At 39.3% G+C, this 24557-nt stretch overlaps 1 protein-coding gene across 2 annotated transcripts in view; it reads right to left on the bottom strand.

Moving 5' to 3' along the window:
- GPC6 (glypican 6) overlaps positions 1-24557 on the bottom strand; it is a 1231564-nt gene that overhangs the window by 343481 nt on the left and 863526 nt on the right. The window lies entirely within an intron of this gene.

Here is a 24557-nt window from a genome sequence, read left to right as displayed (position 1 = left end):
AAAAAAGAAGCTTATGTAAAGAGACTTGCACATTTCATGAGTGTATTGCTTTCATCTGTGAATCCTTTAGGAGAGAGTGATGAGGACGGTATTCCTGGATGGGAATCAAACAACTACTTTGGTTCAAAGACATTACTAAACTCCTTATTCTAGCGCGGGGCTGGCATTCATGTTTATGGCCGTTCAGAGCGAAGTTCAGAAGGAAGAGGGCTGTCTGGAGAGTTCATGTGTGAGTTGGAAAATAATTAGGTGTAGACATGACTCTCTTCCTTTCTGCAACATACAGCTCTTCTTTTTCTTAGAGCCACAATTTCCTGAAGGGGGCCCAGCGTTTTTCAACTCCAGGTCTTTGCACATTTCCTTCTCTTGCACGTATGCCTCTCTGCTCACCTTGCTCATCCCTCATCTCGCTCACAAGTATTGTTGTTTTGGTTTTAGTCAGCTGCCACCCTCCCCAGGAGGCTGGGCATCACTTGTCCGGTCCAGGTTAAGTTAGCATCCTATGGACTCCAATGCATACTACACAAACTTCACATCCCCTTTTAGTTGCTGTTTGTCCATCTGTCTCCTCCCTTGAGACTGCAGACATCTTCAGATCTGGAGCTGGTGTTTCTGCAGTATTTCTGTTGCTTCTCTGGTGCCTAGCAGCACGTTAGTTAATACATGAGGGGCTTTCTCATGCCATCCGTGGGAAGGTAGGAAAAAAATTTAAGCAAGACATGCTATGTTTTAAGAAATTCCTGTTCCTTTATTGAGGCTTTTGATGGCTAAGTCAAAGATCTCTCTTGGCAAATGTCACACTGTACTTGCAAATAGGTCCGTTAATTTCAAATATCTTTTGATATTGATTGCTAGCATAGTTCCACAGTGATAAGAGAACAGACTCTGTGTGATTTCAATACGTTTAGATCATGAAATTTTTGCACCTTGTTTTATGTCCTTGGATATGTTCTAGTATCTCCTAGTTTACAGTCTATGAGAAGTTAAACAGAATTTGTATCCTACAGTCATGTGAAAATTGTATAAATCTTAATTACGTTGCATTGGTTCATAGTGCTTTTGCAAGTCTAGTATATACTTCAACTCCTCTGTAGATTCATTACATTAATTTTTGAGAGTTTGATATTGAAACTCCAACTAAAAATCTTTGTAAAAGATTTTAAAAAACATTTTGTAATTGTAAAATACAGTGGAACTATATGAAACTGTGTTCTATATTTTCCAAGTCTTCTATAAATGTGTTATCATACTTTCATGATTTAAAAAAGAAATCCATGTTTTGATTTTCAGTCTCCAATAAGTACTTATTTTAGGATAATTACGTGGAAGTAATATGTAAAATGCTAAAAATAAACACATGTAAACCATCAGTAGAACAATTAGATAACTTTAAATTAAAAAGTCAATGGCCCCATCTCTGTTTTTAGGTTCTGTTATATCTATTACTTTATTTGTACAAGGTCTCAGAGGAAAAATTTGCTAAAGAGCATGATCAAAATAAATATATTTTAAAGGGGAAAACAAGTGGAAGAAAACGACATTCATCATGCTTGACATCAAACAAATGCTTACTGTGTACAAATATCTGCAAAAGTCACTTAGGAAAGTTCATCTTCATGAAAATTCAAACCCTACAATTCTCTCAAGGTCATTAGACTTTTGAATGTCCTCCAACCCACGGATTTTTGGCCCAAATCAAAATGTTGATAACTATGATTACCTTTTTAATTTTTATTTACAGTGGTTGCACAATATAATGGGCTCACATATACTTCATTGCATTTTGTCTTAAGACAAAGAGAGTTATGGAAACATCCTGAACCAGAAACTCTCTGAAATTTGGATTTTCCTGAAGATTTAGATGAAAAAAAATCAGCATTACTGTTTGCGGATGTATGAATTTATATTCCAGGCCTTGGGACTTCTTCATCACCTCTGTTGGAGTTCCAGATAAAACCAGAGAGAAAGCCTCCTGACTGTCAGAGCACATTTGTAATTGAGCTCTGCACTGAATAATTTCCTTTAAGCCAGGCAAACTTAAAAAAAGAACAAAGGGCATGTGGAAGTCAGACACGAAGCTTCCCAAAACACGAAGCCAGATAGATTTTCAATAATTTAAAAGGCCGATTTGAATAAAATCTTCTAATAGTTAAATCTTCTGATTGTTCATTATAATCTTTAATCAAATCATAAGTCATCCTAAAAGGGATGGTAACATACACCATATGCTTTTTTCTAAGTTATAAATGTATAATTTTTAGTTAATTAAAAAAAAAACCTTCTACATGGAAGACTGTTCATCATTGGAATTTCAAACCTGAGTTAACCAATATGCTTAGGTGCATAAGAACAAAGGTAGAACATAATGAATAATCAAATGCTAGAGATGGAGAAAAGACAGATTGCCTTTTAAGGTCAAGGTGGCACAGGCCAGGCTTGTGTGCAGGGGTGAACCCTTCCCTTCATTTCTTTCCTAGTGCAGCATCATCAATCAATCAGGGCGCTCATTTATATTGAGCCCAGAAGTGGCCTCAGGATCCTCCTCAAGATAGAATTTCAGTCAGCCACAGCCATTCTTATGGATCAATAAAACCAAACACCATCCTTGATTTTGGATTTCCTTTGTACTCCCATTGGCATAATTGTTCAATAATGCCTTAACAGCGTTCATTGTTGAGAGGAACTAGAGGTCATCTGGTTCAAACAACTGCTGCAGCCTCACCCAGAAAAGGTGTAAGCTGTGTTCCAGTAAAGGTGTAAGATCTCTTTGAAACTTTCAGAGGCAGAGCCCCTGCCTCAGGAGTACCCCCATCCTTTTCAGACAGTTCCTAGAAAGTTTAGAAATTTGCTCCTTATGTTAATTCAAAATATGTCTTTCTGTAATGTCCTCACAGAGTAAGCCTAATTCCATTGTAAAAAATAGACTTTAAACATTCAACAGAGGCATCTCATGGTTTTTTCTTTAGGTTTCTCTTTGCTAAAACTATATTTAGATGCTTCAACAGCAACTCATGTGGAAGAGTTACCAGGTTCTTTACCAGCTAAAAGGACAATTTTTCTTTATACTTTTTAGTTATAATTAATATTTTAATTATCATACTCTTCACCTGGTAAAACCTATTTTTAAGCAGCAAAAAAAGAAGACAAAGGGTATAATCTGTATTATATGAGTTCTTTGTATCTGCAGATACTAGATGTTTTTAAAATAATGAGATCTTATTTAATTTTTCTTATCAATGTACATCTTTTTAAAATGATTCACAAAGCATCCATCTTTGGAGAACACACAAATACATATTTTTTGTCCATTAAACAACACAGGGGTGTGTCTGAGGTAAAATTAGATAATGTTTGTCTTCTCCATGAACCTGTATCCAAATTTAATCCCTATTTTTGCTAAGTCAGGAATACCAAAGGATTGTGTGTGCTCTGTTTCCATGCTTCCGACCATTGAGGTAGCACTGATTCACATCTACAGTTGCCAGCAGGCAAGCACACTTTCAACTCACTTTCTTCAGCCACAAATAGATTATCTGCTTCATTTAAAATGTGGTCCAGTGGTTAAGAACCCACCTGCTGGGGACAAAGCTTTGATCCCCGGTCCAGGAAGGTTCTACAGACCAAAAGGCAACTAGGCCCATGTGCCACAGCTACAGAAGCCCCTGCACTCTAGTCTGTGCTCTGCAACAAGAGAAGCCACCACAATGAGAGGCCTGCACACTGCAACGAGAGAAAGCCCATGAGCAGTAAAGAAGACCCAGTGCAATGAAAAAGAAAGGTTACCAGAATGTACAGATGCTCAATATAAACACAGGATGCGTGCATGCTCAGTGGCTCAGTGGTGTCTGACTCTGCAACCCTTTGGACTGTAGCCCACCAGGCTCCTCTGTCCAGGGGATTCCCCAGGCAGTGGTACTGGACTGGGTTGCCATTTCCTACTCCAGGGCATCTTCCTGACTCAGGAATAGAATCCACGTCTCCTCTGTCACCTGCATTGCAGGCAGACCTGCTGACCCACTGGGGAAGTCCCATAGACATAGTATACTAACTCATTTCAGTCGTGTCCAACTCTGTGCGACCCCATAGACAGCAGCCCACCAGGCTCCCCCATCCCTGGGATTCTCCAGGCAAGAACACTGGAGTAGGTTGCCACTTCCTTCTCCAAGACACAGTATATATAGATATAAATATAGATACAGATATTTTCATTTTATGATCCTTGTTAACAATTTTGGTAGCAGAATAAGGCACAGTAGAAGGAGAATCAGATGGGGAGGGGAAATGTGGATTCCAGTGTTAGTTCATTCATGTATCGTGGGCAGTGGTTTTTTTATTTCTACATCTCCTTTTCCTCAGTGGTAAAAGAAAATCTTAACCCCAAGTTGCACTCTCACCCAGTCCTTGATATTTTCGTCAAGTCTTAATAACTTAGGAATTTGAACAGGAGGTATTTTTTCAATTAAGAAGAATTCGTCAGTTATATAGTGTATTCCTTACTAGTTAACAGTGAAAATCTGGTAGCCTAACCTATCATCTAACAGTGGTTTTGCCTTAATTTACATTATGGTTGAAAATATTTTGAAAGTGAAAAAATACAATGGAATTAATGTTTCAATGATCATTAAAACCTGCCCCAAAACATAGTCACTGAAGATGTGAAACCTATCCAGTAATCCATGAAAGGATGACACCTGGACTGACTAAAAGGCATCATACATCCATTCCAGGTAGCTTTTCCAAAAAGGGAATTAATATTTACATCCAGATATTCAGATTTCATATTCATATTATAAAGTATAAATGGTCAGTAGCTAAACAAAACTGTGAGTCCTTTGTAGAAAGGGGCTTGTCATATTCACTTCTGGTTTCTCAGAGCCTACAGGGCCAGCCACAAGATAGACATTCAGAAAATCTTTATGAGTGAATTTTGAGACTTGACTATATGTACTTCAGGCTTCTTTACTGGGTTTCACAATCTCCTTGGAGCTTGAGAAATGGCTCACTGCGGACAAAACGGCCTTGAGACTGAGTTCCACTTAAGATCGTCCCTTTCATTAGAAGCTGAATGCTAAATGGATTTAGCCCAAATGATTGCTTAGTAGCACCCAAACTTATGCACTGGGGGAAAAAGAGCATATGTTCTGCGGCTGCTGCTGCTAAGTCACTTCAGTCGTGTCCGACTCTGTGCGACCCCATGGACTGCAGCCTACCAGGCTTCTCCGTCCATGGGATTCTCCAGGCAAGAACACTGGAGTGGGTTGCCATTTCCTTCTCCAATGCGTGAAAGTGAAAAGTGAAAGTGAAGTCGCTCAGTTGTGTCTGACTCTTCGCGACCCCATGGACTGCAGCCTACCAGGCTTCTCCATCCAGGGGATTTTCCAGGCTGTACTAATTTTTCTTATTTAAAGAAATAACAGAACATTGAAAAACTATATCCAAAGTTATATATTTACAATTGAGAAAGTAGAAAAGTCATGAGATTACTTCTGACATTCTTCTTTCTAGTAAATACAATGAACCAATATTAAGGAATATAGCAATAAACATTTATGTACCTATGAACAGCATGGGGTGAATAACTGGATAATAAGGTTGTACAAATCCAATTAAAAATATAATTACAAGATTAGACCATGAATATCTGCAATGGGTATAATAATATATCTTGATTTTACCGAAGTTATTTGATATAGTGTCTCATAAAATTTTATTCACAAAATTAATTTAAACTCTCTGTTCTAATTCATTGAACACCATCCAAAAAATCAGACTCTATCATTATGCTTCTCTGCTTCAAAAAGAAATCTGATAAATATCTTTAGCATTCATCATTGTTTAACCCTGTGCTCACTCATCAAAATGTAAATGATATTATAGTGAGAAATTCAGGTTATCTGGGAAGATCAAAGAATGCTGAGTCTAATTCATTCTCATTTCTAACAGTGCCCATCTTACAATGGACATCCAATAGATACTGAATGGATGGAAGAGGATTTCAGAGATGCCATACATCAGTACCTCAATTGTACAGAGTCAGATGGTGGCATGTAAAAGGTTAGGGCATTTGTGTGAGGCCACAAGCTAGGTAAGCATTGTTAGGCCAGGACCAGAACTTGAGTCAACAGAAGCACTAACATTTTTATGTGGTCACAATTCAGAACTTCTAACTCTGATATGGCTTTCCAGGAGGTACTAGTGGTAAGGAACCCTGCCTATCAATGCAGGAGATGTAAGAGATAGGGGTTTGATCCCTGGAAGAAACCCTGGAGAAGGGCATGGCAACCCACTCCAGAATTCTTGCCTGGAGAATCCCATGGATGGAGGAGCCTGGTGAGTTACAGTTCATAAGTTCGCACACAGTGGGGCCCAACTGAAGTGACTTAGAAAAGAAAAAACAGCTCCAATATATATGAATGTCCATAAATTCACAGAGCATTCTCAGAAAGTAAGAGAATAGCAAAATTACAGCACCGTTCAATGCTGTCAGTTGCAGGAAACACACTTAATTGTGCATAATTTCTGTCAAGCATTATAATGCCAGTTGGGTTATTCACACCTAACTTAAGAAAACTAGGCAAGAGTTCCCATCAAACCATCAAATTTCATAAATGACTGCTTTGGTCAGTTAACCCTGACTCTGGATTTCATCTCACGGTTCTATAGCATGCCCTCACCAGAGATGAAGTGCTGAGAAGCTAGGGTTCATCTTTTCCTTCATTTCTCTCTGACCAAGTAGCTTAAGACTCATCACACTGCTTTGGTTTCTTTACTATAAAATTTTCCTTGCATGTACTCCTTTACCATTGCAAATTGGCAGAGGACGGATTGCTGGGCAAACCACATCATGCCTTTTTTTATCATCTTCAAAACAATGTGAGGATTCACTACTGAGGTGATGCATCACCCCCCCCCCCCAAAAATGGGCACAGAGATCAAAAGTTGCATATTTCTAAAGATCAGAATCTCATTTAATTCACACTTGCTAAGGTGTTCATAAAAATGCTCTTAGGCTCTTTTGTGAAGTTTCAGAACCATGCATAACTATCATGAGGTAAACGAGGAATAAACTATGTTTACCTGACTTGTAAAGATTCATTTAGGAACATACTTAGCAGAATGTGAGCATTTGAAAAGACACGAAGAATGCTTGGGAAGTTTAAGGAGGTAGTAAATAAATGATTGTATTGTCTATTCGACCTAGAAGCCCCCAGCTCTGCAGCAGAGATTCAGGTAGGAGCAGGGTAAGTCCTGCGAAGTAGATGGGAAATAGGGAAGATTTTAATTCCTTAGATTTGGGAGTTTTAACTTAGTGCTCAGTGTGGATTCTGAACAACACAAACAAAGATGCCAGCATCAGAAGATTCGGAGGAGGCAGGCAAGCTTTAAGAACTTTTCTTTAGTGGCTTGAGTGGGAATACCTTGGAAATTTCTTTGCAGAGGGCAGATTTCCCTGTTAAGACACTAAACGGACAACATAGTTCAGTGATTCTTAGTGGGTCAACTCAGCTATGCGCCTTATTCAGTACAGACTGCTTTCTCAGTTGCTCAATTGCATCTGACTCTTTGCAACCCTGTGGGCTACAGCCTGCCAGGCTCCTCTGTCCATGGAATTTTCCAGGCGAGAATACTGGAGTGCGTTGCCATTCCCTTTTCCAGGGGATCCTCCCGATCCAGGGATTGAACCTGCATTTCTTACACCTCCTGCATTGGCAAGCTGATTCTTTACCACTAGCACCACATGGGAATCCCACATACTCCTTTCTCTACCCAAAATTCTGACACCTCTCTAGGGCACTCCAGGCCATATCCCTTGTGGAGAGAGGGAGCCCATATCTCCGATGGGAAAATATTGCCTTTCTCAGGTGTATTAGGACAGAATGAGATGAAGTACTAAGAGAGGTAAATGAGGGGTTAAATGCAAAAAAAAAAAAAAAAAAAAAGCAGTCTTTATTTTGATTGTTTTTCTCTAAAAGGCCAATCAATCAAGGTATGTTTTAGATAGATTAAACAAAATGGGAATATAATAACCAGTTTGAGCTTGGGAAACATTTTAGTGATAATTTAGCACAACCCCTTCATTTAATGGGCTTCTCCGGTGGCTCAGTGGTAAGAGAATCCGCCTGCAACGCAGGAGACACAGGAGACTCAGGTTCAACCTCTGGATCAGGGAGGTGCCCTAGAGGAGGGCATGGCAACCCACTCCAGTATTCTTGCCTGAAGAATCTCATGGACAGAGGAAGCTGGTGTGTTAGTCCATAGGGTCGCAAAGAGTCAGATGTGACTGAAGCGACAGAGCACATAAAGGCACACACACATACATGCATGCATGCATGCACCTCATTTAACATATGATTTAAAAGTGGTCCAGAGTAGCTGAATTATTTGACTGTGGGAACACAGTGGAGTCGAAGCGGAGACTCACAGCAGGTCTCTTGACTGTCACCTGCATAGCTGTCCCTGGGTATCTGACTGGGATTCATTCCAGGACCTATCTCAGACACAAAAATTCAAGAAAGCTTCAGACTTTTATATAAAATGGTGTAGCAATTGCATATAACCTACACACATCCTCCTGTATATTTTAAATCATCTCTAGATTACTTATAATACCTAATACAATGTAAATGCCACATAAATTATTATAAATTCCATGTAAATGTTATGTAAATAGTTGCCAGCACAGGGCAAATACAAGTTTTGGAACTTTCTGGATTTCTTTTTTTTTTTTTTTAATATTTTCCATCCATGGTTGCTTGAACCATAGACCTGGAACCTGAAAAGGTGGAATGTGACTATACTCCCAGGTGACTCACCCTCCACCAAGGGGGCCCCAGATGGAGGCATGGACTCTGTGACATATTCAATTAAAGGTCTCAGCTCTTTGTAGGGCATGCTGTTAAGTCTAACTGTCATGAAAATGCTGCCAGCCAGGAGAACTCCAAGGAAATTGATGGAAGCATCTTTCTTTGAAAGAATTAGAGGCCAACTAGATAATGTATAAACAAACTGTGGATAAAATGCTGAAAAGTGAGGTTTATTTCATCCATATTTTGTAGAACTGTGGTTAATGACTCTAGAGAAAACAATTTTGAAGATGCTTCTCTTGGCTTACAGTACAATATAATGTGTTTTCCTGATGTGAGTATCAGGTCTCCCAGCGTGAGATGAGTTGGGAGGGGTCAGGATTTGAGAGGGACTAAGGCTATTTTTTCTGTTTCTATAGATGTTACCTCATGGATAATTCTAATGTTTAACAGAATCCTGTAAGAATAGTCCCTCGTAAGAAAAGGCTTCCCTGGTGGCTCAGCTTGTAAAGAATCCTGCCTGCACTGCAGGACACCTGGGTTTGATCCCTGGGTTGGGAAGATCCCCTTGAAAAGGGAATGGCTCCCATTCCAGTATTCTGGCCTGAGGAATTTCATGGACTGTATAGTCCATGGGGTTGCAAAGAGTGGACACAACTGAGCGACTTTCACACTTCACAAGAAAAGTCAATGTAGACAATGAGGAAAACCAGTACAGAGCAAAACCCAAACAAGGCAATTTGAGCTGAGAATAATATCTCACAATCAAATTTTGAAAAATTCCTACATTTGTGATCTCAAGCAATAGCATCTGTTGTTTTCACCCCCTGGCCTTCTATGCCATGGCTAGGCGTAACTGCACGGTAAAACATAACAGCCCTCCCTTGCAACAATATGTACATGTTTTCCTGAAGAACTGTACATTTGGATCACAAAAGAATTACCAAACAGAGCCTGAGCGCTGCAAAACCTACTTCCTCAGAGAGTGTCGAGCATGTTTTACATTTGTTGAGCATATGAGCTTCCCATGGCAGCTGGGCAGAGAGAAATGATTTCAGTCTTGAAGAGATCTCTCTCACAATTGTTCTGGGAAGCTGGAAGAGTCAGTGAAGGTCTTAAAGTTAAGGGTTTCTAAGTATTCATTGCTGTAGCAATCAGTGACATCATTAAAAAAAAAAAAACAAGCATGATGTCAATGGGCCAAACCTCACACAGCCAAGAGAACCTCATCAAAATACCCAGGAGAGATGATACTTGATAACATGCATAGCATCCAGAGTTCAGTAACAGCCAGTAGAAAACACCCTAATGCATCATTCTATTTCTCGTTGAGATCGGTAGTTTTACATCCCTGTAAGTTATCTAAATTAGTCAATATCTGTAAGGTATCAGGTTAAAATTTTAAAAATGGTCTCCATCTATACCTATTTATATGGGTACTGGTAATATCAGAATATCTATGATTCTGACCAACCTATGGTGAGAACTGAATAACCTCTGCTTAATAATGCAAATTTCCTCATTTTAGCAACTTCTTCCTACCATTTGCCATTTCGTCATGTGTGCATGTCTTAGATAATGTGTGCCTTCCATAAAAGACTTGTCCTTATTTACAAAAATATACAAAACAGGACTTCCCTGGCATAGTGGATAAGAATCTGCCTAACAATACAGGGGACACTGGTTCGATCCCTGGTCCGGGAAGATCCCACATACCTCGAAGCAACTAAACCCATGTGCCACAACTCTAGAGCCTGGAAGCTGAAACTACTAAACCCTGGCACCTAGAGTCTGTGCCCCTCAATAAGAGAAGCCCACACACTGCTAGAGAGTAGTCCCTGCTTGCCTCAACTAGCGAAAGCCCAAGCACTGTAATGAAGACCTAGCATATAGCCAAAGCACACATGCACACACACAAAATAAAGGAAAATCCAAAACAAGCCACATAGAAAATAGTAGGATATTTGGATGAAAACAGAGAGGAACCAGGACATAGAAATTCTATGGGTAAGACTTCATATATTGCAGTTACTGAATCTGGAAGACAAAATTTGCTACTCCCAAGTTTCCAAGCAATGAAAACCAAAAAAGGCAATATGATTAGTTCAGAAGGTGGACCAGTTGCTCAGGAAATCCGATTGCCATTTCTTGCACAAGTGATTCTACCTTGCTTAGTAGACAAGATCCTTACAGTAAATACAGAAGTGAATTACAGTCTTCAGTGTAAAATGATGGGATACTTATAACAAGAGCAAGAGAATCAAGATCTGTCATACGGAACACACCCAGAGGTGCTATCATACGCGTTTCTTTTAGCTTTCCTGAGTGTAATTCACCAAGGACTGATTCCTCTTAAAATTGGGCAGGTTTCTTGTAGTCAGCCGCAGGTCCTAAATTGCATCAGAAACCATGTCCCCCCACCAGGGCTGACTCTCCCCTGCCGGATGTCATACACTGACAACATGCTTTCTCAAGCAGGTCTATTTTAAGGTTTGTGAGGAGGGTTAATGGTTATCAGCAGGGCATATCTGAAAGATTCCACCTCACTCAAGTCAAGGGGACTGCAAAATCACCCAGCAACTCGCCACGAAGGATTTTAGCATTGAATTGCCCAGGGCTTATGCGCCAGCATGAGCATTTGCCGGTCTAGCCCCGATTCATCCTTTGCTAGTGTTGCGCTACAAACGCAGGCATCCTTCCCTCGCTCCTTGAGCGCGAGCAGTTATGAATATTTACTGCAGCCACAATTCTGGCTCCCATGTTTGTCACTGTTGTTCATCTGCTGAAAGCCAGAGTGCACATCGTTGCAAATCTGGCCTTCAATATGGCAGACAACTGCTTTCTTGTCTTGTTTAATAAATTGCATTTCTTTCATATGAAAGTGAATGGAGTTAAACTGCTCTCTGTTTTATGGGGCAGTGATTTTGTAGTAGTAAGATAGGATATTAACAAAGTAACAAGAGTTGTTTGAAGGCTTGCTTAGAATGCCTTCCTGCCATGGGTTTCAAAATGAATGTGTTAATCCATGCTAATCTGGTTCAATCTTTGAAAACAATTACATTTATTTTACAACCCACCTGGCACTTTGACTAGTATTATAAATATGCTCCATTGCTTACATATTTCCACTTTATTGTACCTGCAGGCAGAGTAAAAGCAAATAAAAAGATAATAATGCTGAATTTGATTAAAGTCGCTCAATAGTATATGCGACAATCTCAGATCTAGTTCAGTGTCTGATTTTTAATCAAGTTTAGCAAATTATCCTTTTACAAGATGAAAAAAAAACACTCTGTAAGTGTTGCATGTACAATTATTTTCAATAGCTCCTTGCAAAAAGAAACTACTTATTCATTTTAATCAGAAAGTTTGCCAAATTAAAAAAGTTTGCATGGTAGTCATACACTTCCAGGAAGACACTTGACTCTATTATTTCTCCTAAATATTAATCTTTAATATTAGTGCAGGATGACATCAGGCTGAGTGATGATCTCTGAGGTCTTAATTTCAAAAGACTTCAGATGCACCTTGGGATTTGTTTTTATACCCTTCCTTGTTGGCTTTTGAGTTCAGCAAAAGCTCAAATGTACCGGGGTGTTTGTGGAAACCACCTATTAAAAGTACAGACTTTATCATGCTTTTAGGGTATGGTGGTTGCTGAGAGAGAACTGCAGCTCCTCAGGTCTTAGATGACCTAAGGTATCAGTAACAAGTGATGTATACAATAGAGACAATTGTTAGAACACAGTGCAACAGGACTTCCTTGGTGGTCCAGTGGTTAAGAATCTGCTTTGCAATGCAGGGGACTTGGGTTCAATCTCTGGTCCAGGAACTAAAATCCCACAAGGGGCAGAGCAACTAGTGAGCCATCCCACTACAACTAGAGAGTCTGTGTACTGCAACAAAAGATCCAGCCTGCTGCAACTTAGACCAGACGCAGCTAAATAAACAAATGAATGCGATGCAGCAATTCTCTTAATTCAATTCACCGTGTGTTGCCTGAGTACCTACTATGTGCCAGGCACTGTTTCAGATCCTTCTTCTCCTGCAGCTTACATTTCAGCAGAGGTGAGATGTATTGAACACTCAAAATAAGGAATAAGTAAACAATAGAAGGCAATATGTCCAAAAGAAAGGAAAACAAACAAACAGAACAGTGGAGCAGACTGCAGAGAATTGGAAGGAGGGCAGGCTGCAATTTTACATAGATATGCTTATGTGCTTATATATGCTTAGGTTAAAATCACTGGGTTCATGCATCTTTGTGGGACTTCTCCCCTCCACTTCTGACTTTTAAACAATTAATAGAAGGTCTGACTCGTTCTTGTTCAATAAGAAAGGGGTAATTCCAAAGAACCGAGCCAATCAAAGGAAACAGAAAAGCTTACAGAATTTCTTCTGATAGTTTGAAAGCCAGAGGGAGATGGTATCTATGAAGAGGTGATGAGATGACTAAGTGTGGAGGAGAGATGTGTGAATGGGTGGGTGCTGTGGCCACCCTAAAGCCTGGCAGGTCTTCTTTAGCAGTTGGGATGAGGAAGGAAGTCGAGGAGAAACCAGATCACATACGTGTTTGGCTTTAGACTCATGGCCACCTTCAATCCTCTTTCCTTTACTTCTATCTGTACCTACAGTCTCATGGTAGGTATTACAGGGGACACTTCTGAGGTCAAGTCAAGATAAGGAGGATGAGGAGGTGGTGGACAGTAAGGAGAATGCTGGGAAAAGCAGAAAGGGAACGTGAGGGGGAAAACACATTCCCTCTCCTCGAGGCACTCCTTGGAGAGACATACATGTGTGGAAACAATGCACATTAATCCACAATCAACCATTGTTATTTTGCCTAAACAACAGTATCTGATTACTGTGTAAAAAGAAAAAAAGAAAAATGCTTTCTTGGCTGTAAGCTTATTTGTGAAAAAACATGTTAATGCCTAATCCTGAGTTTAGCCTTCAAAGTTAAGCTAAGAGATTTTGCCTTCTTTTGAAAAAAAATGAAACAACACTGTACACAAAATATAAAACTCCTTTTGTTTTCATTTTCAAACCTTTAATCAAGAGAACCCTGGGGTTGAGCCAAGAATGTTGGCTCAACCTTGAGCTCAAAATTCTGAAGACACTTTGGAGCACAGTCTTTGGATTGTAACAGCATGACTGCAGGAATGGTGAAAGAAGTATTGAGTAGCGAGCATTTTGGGACTTGTCTGCATTTATTTTATCTGGACCCTCAATACATGGATATGCGGCTTCACCTAACAAGCTCCTGCCCCAAATATCTGACATAAGAAAAGTGTAAGGAGGATGTTACCACTCAGTGACAGCAACTGGATTGCTTTCTTCAATTATTTTTCCTTGACTTCAACTGTCACCTCCATCACAGTCTCAAAGGCCACCAGTCATCCTGACTAGCCTTACCAACAATTTCAATTATATATTAACAGGAGTGTTTACTTGTTTTGCTCCTCATGTACACGTAAGACCCAGCACAGTGCCTGCAAACTAGGAGGGGTCTAGTATTTACCTAGTAATTCAGTTAAAAAAAAAATTGTAAAGTGCGTATGTACCAATTAACTCCAATACTTAATCTACAATCTAGAGACAAAAGTTAGTGTTTAAAGTACTCTAATCAGGACCCACCCACCCAGCGGTGGCTTCTTCAGCACATCAGACATCATTACTGAAATCTACACCAGAGAGTTGGTTAATTAGCATAGATGGGTTTGATAAGCAATTTTGTCGCTGGTGAAATGAACGTTCAGGATGGGAGGCTCTAGGGGTGTTAGTGCCCTGGGTGAACACAGTCTCTGAAGAGATGAGGTCCTGAAGCCTCGTATCTTTCCAGTGCATGCCTGCTGGTCTGCAGGGCATCATTTTGTGTGGGTCTCTGTTGCCTGACCCTGCAGTCACAACATTGCTTTATATGCCTGGAGTGAGCTATTCATGCAAGAAATGGCTTACATTTCTGTCTCCAGAGGACAGAAAGAAGACCTGCCCAGACTTATGAGAACAGGCTTAGTGGTGTCTTTATTCCTATTTGCTGATAAATGTAGTTTGTCAGAACTTGGTCTGGGGCTAGCTTTGATTGTAACCACCTAAGGGCCAGACTTATAAACCCCCAAACATTTAACCTCTGGGAACTGGCAAAGAACCTGACAATCACTTAAACCACCAAATTAACTTATGTCAGTTCTAGAACACCAATGTATATTTGTTGAGCAAATGAAGGAATGATCCTTACCCAGAAGGTAAGCAATTGAAAGTTAAACGAACATTTGCCCTGGGCTAGGTTCCTCCACTGCCAGATGGGAAAACAGAGAGTAGGAATTATCTTGATTTCTCTATCTTAAATATTTGTGTTCCAACAGTCCATAATCAAGCTTGTAAAATCAAATATGTGTGTGTGTATATATATATATATATAATAGCATGTTATCATATACAATCACATATCTATGTATAATTGTTAATTCTCTCAAATGAATTAAATGTGGTTTTGGAGAAGTCTTAGGTGTTAGGCTCTTCCCCTAAAGGAAAGTAATAATTGTCTATATTTATTTTCTTGCCATTTAAGGAATAATGGGACAATTAGTAAGTCTTTCTTTTGAATTGCTTATGATATAAATTAGCTCCACTTACAGAGCTCTGTGGGTAACACCTGAGTCTTTAAGGAAATGTTTCAGATACTGAAAGCAGTTGCAAAATTAACTTACTCTCAAGATGAATCTATACTAAGTTCAAATATAGCATGTTTCCTTTTTAAATATATACATCTAAATGATCTTCTGTCTTTTATCAGCTGTCCCGTTTAATTTCTGCTGGTCTTTTCTTGATTAACACCATGTGCTCTCCAAGAAACACTTGGTTTCTGTCAACTTTCTTTCATGCAATAATAAGTCTGCTTCTTTTGAAGGTCACACATTCAGGCACTTATTCAAAAGTTCACAATTAAACTACACATGTGTAAAACAGTAGAATTATGGCACAGATTTTACAATGAGAGTTCCTACTATACTTGTGTCTTTTCTAGAAGATAATATATCTCCTTTATTCCCCAGTAATTCTTTCATTTCTGCTACTTACCATTTTAAATGAACTAATGAAATGGGAAAACATAATCCCAGTTAGCACTGCGATAGCAAACACCAAGACTGCCAAATGTTTAAACAACAGTGGTAATAGTCTCAATGGGCATTGGATAATTATTTTCAGATAAGATTATGTTTCAATATTCTGAATGTTTTTGTCCATGAATAGAGAATTTGGAGGAATGTTGTAAAAGTCTGGATACAGCATGTTATTTCTATAAGCAAAAATTGGCTGCTATTTGACCGGTTTTTCACAAATAAGACACACTTCCTTCAATTCTTTTATTAACCATAGAGCTACTAATTTGAACATAACCAACTTCTAAGTCCCATTCAATATGTTATATGAAGTTTACTTTTCAAAGGGCAAGCAACATTTTTGAATATATAAGTGCAAAATGGAATAGATTAAAAAAACTCTCACAAGCCAAACTAATAGCTTTGCTAAAATAAACCATACTCTGGATGTCAGTGTGAGTGGTCATGATGAACAAATGCAACATAATAAGTTGATGAGATAACTGTAAGCATCTTTTTCCCATTACTGAAATTTCAGGTAACGCTAATGATATCCAGAACAGGCGATAGCCATTCCTCTTTTGATTATTCTGTCTCATCAAGAATAATGGCTTTGGATGAAAGTGCAAAGAACCGCTGACTTAGAAGACATTTCTTTCTATTTTAACTACATGACCACTCAGATTGGATTTAAGTGTTAGGGGAGAAATTATCATTGGACTAATGGTTTTTCCAATATCGATCATTAGTACCTCTAGTGAATTTCTCAGTAATTAAATATACATCTATACTCAGGAGAATAATTATAATAACTATAGGAGACTTGTTTATCTTAAATAGATTATGCTGTTAAAATTTGATATGCTTCTTCCAGATTCTCAGACACTGACGTCATCCTCTAGCTCCCTGGGCCTGCAGGGATTCTCAGAGATTTACTCCAAAGAGACAAAACTATCACTTTTCAGAGCCTAGTCTGTAATGGAAGATGTTTATTCATCAATGTGTTTTCAGCGTGACACTCTCCATGTGTACTGAATCTGCTTGCATAATTTCCTAATTATATATTCAATTTTTATTAATCTTTAAGTAACTCCCTAATATCTTTTATGAAACTATATACTCATTCAAATATATCTGAATTAAGATATTTATTATTAACATACTCAGTAAGAGCATGTCATGTGCCAGGCATTGCTACTGCTGCTGCTAAGTCACTTGAGTCGTGTCTGACTCTGTGCGACCTCATAGACGGCAGCCCACCAGGCTCCTCCGTCCCTGGGATTCTCCAGGCAAGACCACTGGAGTGGGTTGCCATGCTCTCCTCCAGAGGATCTTCCCTGCCCATGGATCGAACCCCCATCTCTTACATCTCCTGCGTTGGCAGCCGGGTTCTTTACCATTAGTGCCACCTGGGAATCTTGGTTTGAAATATAACCACATGCATAAATCGCAATGGCAATGTATTAGTAAAATATAAGAGTGGTGGTAGTGGTCTACCTCTCCAGAGCTAGTAAGGATCACTTCCTTTGTTGAAAGTTCCCCGCCTGCCCCCCTTGTTGATCACAGAAGCTGAACAACTCATATGAGGACTCAGAATGCCATCTGGTGAGCAAAGAGTTATGAAATAAACATAAGAAATATGACTTACAGGATTTTTCACCCTTGGTGTTATTAGCAGGATGTTCACACCCCTCTAATTTAGTATCTCCTCTGCCAAAAGAAATTTGCTTTTCTGAATTCTATTTAGAAAACCTGACCATCCATTTCTGTTAATATTTTTTCCTATAAATGCATTTTAATAATTAAGCTAGGTAGTTTTTCTAAATATAACTACCAAAGTCTCTAAAACAAGGACATACTGATTTATTAGTACAACACCTAAAGAGCTATGCTTTCCCCCTTTTCTCCTAGTTATTAGGGAAAAAAGTGTACCTCAATCTTCCCCCTAATTATTTAGTCCAGGTGTCAAATACAGATAAAGTGAGTACATCACTTATTACCGAAACTAGTACACTTCTGAAAGTGGAAAGGGGATCTTTATAACTATGCTGGATCAACAGGGACTGTCCTGGGTTAACTCACGTACCAGATTTAAACAATGATCCTGATTCACTCTAGTCTCTATTTGTTTCTCAGAGTCTCTTGTGAGTTTGTTGGGTAACACTCAAAAGGATGCAGCAGACATTCTAAAACAGCATTTCAATAGCTATTCAACAGTTATTATAATTATGTAGCGTGTGACATCTGTGGTCCCTGTTGCTGCTGCTGCTAAGTTGCTTCAGTCGTGTCTGTAGTCCCTATTACATTCCAAAAGTAATGTTTACTTTCTAGAGGTGATCAGCTCTAGTTGTTAACCATAATTGCCCGTGCTGCTTTTAAAAACTGCCAACAACCCTCTGGAATTCTGATTCAAGAGCCAGGGGTTGAAAAACACTAATCATATATCCCCTTGAAAGCAATTCCAGGATTTAACTCTATGGAGTGGCAAAAACGTTTAGCTTCTGCACAATTTCCACTGCTCTGGTGAAAATGCAGTCATTCTGTCAATTACCCATGACAGTCATTCTCTTCAAAACTGAAGTCCCTGATTTTAAGTTCCCCTAAAGCCTCTGTGACATGCTTATTTGGTAGAAACTGAGCGTTGAGAAAAATGGGAGATGATGAGGCAGCTGTCTAAGGAGGATGTAATTGTAAGATGCCTCTCGAGTGAGTACTGAGCCCTGTGAACAGGAGCTCCACGGGGGTGAGCATGACAAAGGATGGTGCAGAAGGAGAACTTTCTTAAGGGATCCCATGAGACCCCAAAGAGCCAGAGACCCCTGGGCATAGAGCTTTGATGGAGACCCATTAACAAGAAGACTTCTGACCTTAGTTTTGGTGACATTAAGACCCACATAATTAACAGCCTGACTCAGACAAGCCTCCAAGAAGCTTAAAACTAGGTTTGGAAGAGGAAAATAAGGGGGAAAAAAATGAAACAAATGAGAAAGAATCACTATATACAAATCAGTAGTACTTACTACTTAACTGCTCGACTCTGTGGAGCAGACACTGAGGGACACAGCAGTTGAAAGGGTTTAGGGGAGATGTTTTAAAGAGGTGCATGGGTTTGATATATTTTAAGTACATTAACCGTTTCCTGGTCCTGCAGCATAAATTTAAGTCTCCATGGCATAAATTTGGATCTCCATGGCATAAGTACATCAACTCCACAGCATGGCATGTGACGTAGTTCAAAACCTGGGCTCAGGCAATTTTTTAATAATTATACCTGTAGGGCATTTTGTCCCTTCCCTCTCACCTGCCCACCCACCTATGCACTCTGTGGTTCCGTGAGACTATTTTTAAAACAAGTCATGCACTTTTGCTGCATCATTTCCTTGTGCTTGCTGTACCCTCTGCTTATAATGCATAAGACTGCCCAAGAGCCTGGTCAATTTCCTTTCATATTTCAAGACCCAGTTCAAATATCATCTCCCATGAAAAGCCTTCTTTGCCCCCATCTCAGTAACATTAATCACTCCCACCTGTTTTTCCCAAGCAATTCCAACACATGTAGCTGGATTTTAGCATGATGAATGCAGTGCTGTTGTTAACTATTTATGTGTCTCTCTCCCCTAGACTGAGAGTTCAGTGTACAGGGGCTGTATCTTCTTGTTTTCATTCCCAGCACCTCGCTTGGTAGAATCCCAGCTGGTGGGTACCCTAGCTATTTATGAAATGTTTTTAAATGTTTTTTATTGTGGTAAAGGTCACATAATATAAAACATACTATTTTCACCATATTTAACTGCGTAGTTCAGTGGCACTAATATCGTCACAGTGTTGTGCAACTCAGCATCACCCATCTCCTGGGTTTTCACTTTCCTAAACTGAAACTCTGCTTTGAATCAAAAAGCTTTTCATATAATTCATGGGGCTTATAACATCTTTAATAAGAAATACAAACTTTAAAGAATTTCTAAAATTCATTCCAAGTTGTTTCTATAGGTTGTAGCAACTGCACCCCCAAATTCTATGGAGTGAAACTGCAGGATGAGCCAAAACTCTCTTTGAACCAAATGAGCAAGGTCGTTATTCTTTTTTTTAAAGGACAATGATATGCTGTAAAGAAGAGCCCTTGAATTTCACATAATTATTATGCTTCTTTACTGAAGAAGACCTCCTATATTTTTATTTAGAAGACCCGGGTTCGATCCCTGGGTCGGGAAGATCCCCTGGAGAAGGAAATGGCAACCCACTCCAGTTCTATTGCCTGAAAATCCCATGGATGGAGGAGCCTGTAGGCTACAGTCCATGGGGTTGCAAAGAGTCGGACATGACTGAGTGACTTCACTTTAATATACACAACTTGAAAATATCCAGTAGTATGGAATTTGTAAGCAAATATTTACTTTTGTAAAGAACTCAGCATCTTTACAAATCAAGATAAGAGACTGCTATAGAGAAAATCCCCAAAACAACATCTCCTAGATGTATCTGGGTATCTGTCTACAAGTGAATTTCAAAATAAGATGTACATCAAACAATGCGAAATGAAATACCAAGCTGTTGAAACACATCAACGTTTAAAAATAGAGTTTGTGAGGTACACTGTTTAAAACAAGATGTGACAGTAGTGGATTTTAAAGGACAGATAATAGATAGGTTTAAAGAGTTGGGTTGTGCTGAGATTACAATGCATTAGAAAACTTGACACTTCAACTTTATTAGCCCACAGTAAGCATGGCTGTTTCAACAATCCTATTTCACAAGCTGTAAGCAGCTTATTAAGACCTCCTAATTATTAAGGCAGAGTAATCAATCCAGTAATATTCCCTCATTAAGTCCTTGAGCTTTAAGTCCTTCAGAAAACTTTCAGAAACCATAGCTAAATCTAGACAGTTTATATACCACCTGTTTGGGTCAGAACTTTGATGTCATTGAAATATTTCTTGCCTTCAATCAATGAAGACAGTACTTCTCATATGTCTGTATATAATACATGGGGCTGTATTGTCCTCATGTCCCCACAGTGGATTGTCTACTATGGACATTAGATTTACCTGGCTCAACTTGTGACCAATAGGATATATTTACAAAACTACTAGTTACTAGCTGGTCATGAATAACATTTGTGGAGCTGGTTGGGTTGGATATTGACTTTCTGAGCAGATGAGGAGAGTGGAAAAGTCATGTTGCTTTCTGAAGGCCATGATGGGGGCTTAGCATTGGTTCCAGAGCAACAATTGCTGGTTGGGGCACGTTATTTCTACCCCCTCCACAGGTTACCTTCTGCTACTGACAGTCTCATGATATGATGGTGGTACATTCTAGAACAGCATACAATGCCAAGAGAACAGCTAGAAACCTTCTAGGTGATCAATGAGAGTAGAAAATCACCATGATATTGACGATAATTATACCACTACTACTATTAATACTGTATCATGGAAAGCACTACGGTTTTTCAAACACATACACACACCTATAATTTCATCTGATTTTTATAGTGATCTGTCATGTAGGCAGGGCAAGTGTTATACAATCCACAATATGGAGGAGGAAGTAGATGCTAACACTACTCAATGACTCATTAATTTATTTAACAACGATTTATTCAGCATCTACTACGTGCCAGGAATTTTTGCTGGGAATGGAACCGAAAACACAGGGAAATGAAACAAAGTTCCCTAGTTGCTGAGACAGACCACAGACACCTAACCAGACAAACAGATCTGTAAAATACACTGTGATAAATGAAGGAGAGAAGCAGAATATGAATGGTTGGAAGGAAAATGGTTAAAATTTTAAGCCAAGTGACAAGGGAAAGCCTTTCTGAGAAGGTGTATTTTGAGGGGGCCTGCTGTGTGATTATCTGCAGGAAGAACAGTACAGGGAAGGGAACAGCAGGCCTGGGGGTCCTGACGTGAGAACATACCTGGGGGGCTTGAGGAGCAGCGAGGAGGACTGTGTGTTGAAAGAGAACAGGGCATGGCTCTCATAGTGTCGCTTGCTTCAGCCAGATCCCACATATCATACACAGATTGCAGGTCATTATCACAGGATATCTTTCTTTTATTAAACTTTTTATTTTACATTGGAGTATAGCCGATAAGCAATGTTGTGATGGTTTCAGGTGGACTGCTAAGGGACTTAGCCATACATATACATGTATCCATTCTCTCCTAAACTCCCCTCCCATCCAGGCTGCCACTTAACAGTGAGCAGAGTTCCCTGTGCTATACAGTAGGTGCCTGTTGGCTATCCACTTTAAATAATAGCAGTGCCTACATGTCCATCCCCAAATCTTTAACTATCCCTTCCCTGCACCCTTCCCCTCTGGTAACCATAAGTTCCTTCTCTAAGTCTCCACAGGGCATCTTTGATTTTCTCAATCTGCACGAGTCATGCTTAAATCAGTAAATGCCTGTTCATAGTTATGAATTAATCAATCCACAATATGGTGAGTCCTCTGCTAGGGTCAGTGAGGGGAGACCACAGTGATGACAGCAAATATACAGATAGATAGATATATTTATAATCTATATCTATCTATATATATATGATATGTATAGCAGAGGGGAGCAGAGAATCAAAGACACAGAGGAAATATCAACCAGAGTAGGTCTAGACAAACTCAGAAGGTGCAGTGTAAAAGGCATAAGGTTCAGGGTTGGAAGGTGGTGAGAGTGACAGAAATAGGAGACAAGTCAGAAGGTGTTCTAAGAACATGCTCACCGTCTTCTCCCTGTTGACTCCTGCTCAGCCGAACAACTTGCTGCAGACACAGACCCTTCCTCTTGGGAGACACCTGACTGGCATTGTTTAGCCAGCCCTCTACAAAGCTCTGAGATCCCTGATACTGTGATTTCTGGGTTTTGTTTGTTTCATTTTTTTTCCCCTTGGTCCCATAGCACCTAGCCCAGTGCCAGGCATAGAGGAGATGGCTAATGAGGCTTTAGTAAATTAATAATTAGTTTGGAAGCTGATGGGTAAACAGTCCTCAGAGAGAAAGCAAAGGGCATTCACTGCTCACTCTCAATGTCTTCCCTTTCTTCTTTTTTCTTGCAAGTTTTCTTATGTCACCCAGCACTAACTTCATTTATCCTGCTTTCTGATTTCTCTGCCTTTAGAACTATGGAAAAATCAATGCCGTTTCTTAATCAACTGCTATTTTTGACACAACCATTTCATTCTTATGGCTCTTCCCAGGTTTGCAAAAACATATTTATAACCATTCTTTCTTTCACTCAATACTATCTGTTTCTCTTATTCCAGGCCCTTGTACTATTCTAAAGCCCAAAGGTGTGAAAAAAAAAAAGCTGCTCATCTTCCTTTTCCACTTGTTAATAGTCTCCACAGCACTGTATCTTTCTTCCGTTCCTGCTGAGGACTCGAAACAACTTGTTCATTTCTACTTGTGAATTTTTTTTTTAACCATGAGTTTAAAAAAATTGCCAACTTTTCCAGAAGAAAAATTTAAAGTATTTCTCAACAGTGTTACTTTCCTTTGTATTGCAAATAAATCTGTGAAATAAATATTTATTTCAGAAATACTTTAACTAAATTTAGGGATTATCTGTGAACTGTGGATTTGGAGTCAGATGTAGTGTGATTTGGCCAAACACTTGAACTCAGAGGCTCCATTAGTTTCTTGACTTGTTGAGAATTCAATTAAGAAATGTCGGTAAACAAAATGTTCTATAAATGTGCTGGGTTTATATTTTACTGGAGTCTGGTATGATAATTTAAAGAGTCCTTCAAGTAATGCTGATTAAATCTTTTTGGCAAAGACCAATTACACCTTGCAAAACAGTTTTCTGTATTATAAACAGTATTTGTAGTTATCACATTGGCATATGTCCAGCAACACTTGCAAATTTAAATGGAAATTTCTCAACTCATATTACTCTGAAACACATTTCATGTTATTTGGTTTAGAAGAATCACTAAGATCCTCGATATTTTTTATGTAATTTTTTTGTCCACACTATTTGGTTTTTGTATGTGAAAGAAGATCTGGGAATACTGGTCTAATCACTTTCATGTTACTTCCTGGGTAAGGAAAACAAAAGAATAATGAATAAAAAAGGGTATTACTGATTGTAAGGTGGTGAATTTATTCTCTACACAGGGTATTCAACATACAGCCTTGGACTAACAGGCTGAGATCCTATTTTGTCGCATTTGCCCATATCTCAGAATGGGCACTAAGGGGAGCAATATATTCAAATATTTCAGTAATATTTTATTGCTTATTTGTTACTTGGCAATTTGTGGCATTTAGCAATTCTTAATACTGCTTCCTCATTTGTTAAATCCCTCAATGTTATCTGAGAATAACACCACATTTTAACAATACTCAATGGCACACCAAGCTGTATCTACTGGGTGAAGGTGAAAGTGTTAGTCACTCAGCCCTGCCTGACCCTGCAACCCATGGTCTGTAGCCCGCTAGGCTACTCTGTCCATGGAATTCTCCAGGCAAGAATACTGGAGTTGGTAGCAATTACCTTCTCCAGGGATCGAACCAGGGATCGAACTCAGGTCTCCTGCACTTCAGGCAGATTCTTTACCATCTGAGCCACCAGGGGAAGCCTAGTGATTCCCCTGGGTACTCAGAAATAAAGGAACTTGTGATTGGGCTCCTGATCAGACTTTTGTGGTT

Source organism: Bos taurus, chromosome 12 (genome assembly GCF_002263795.3).
Source record: "Bos taurus isolate L1 Dominette 01449 registration number 42190680 breed Hereford chromosome 12, ARS-UCD2.0, whole genome shotgun sequence".
In the NCBI taxonomy this organism is placed as follows: domain Eukaryota; kingdom Metazoa; phylum Chordata; class Mammalia; order Artiodactyla; family Bovidae; genus Bos; species Bos taurus.
This window is presented reverse-complemented; position numbering and strand designations above follow the sequence as displayed.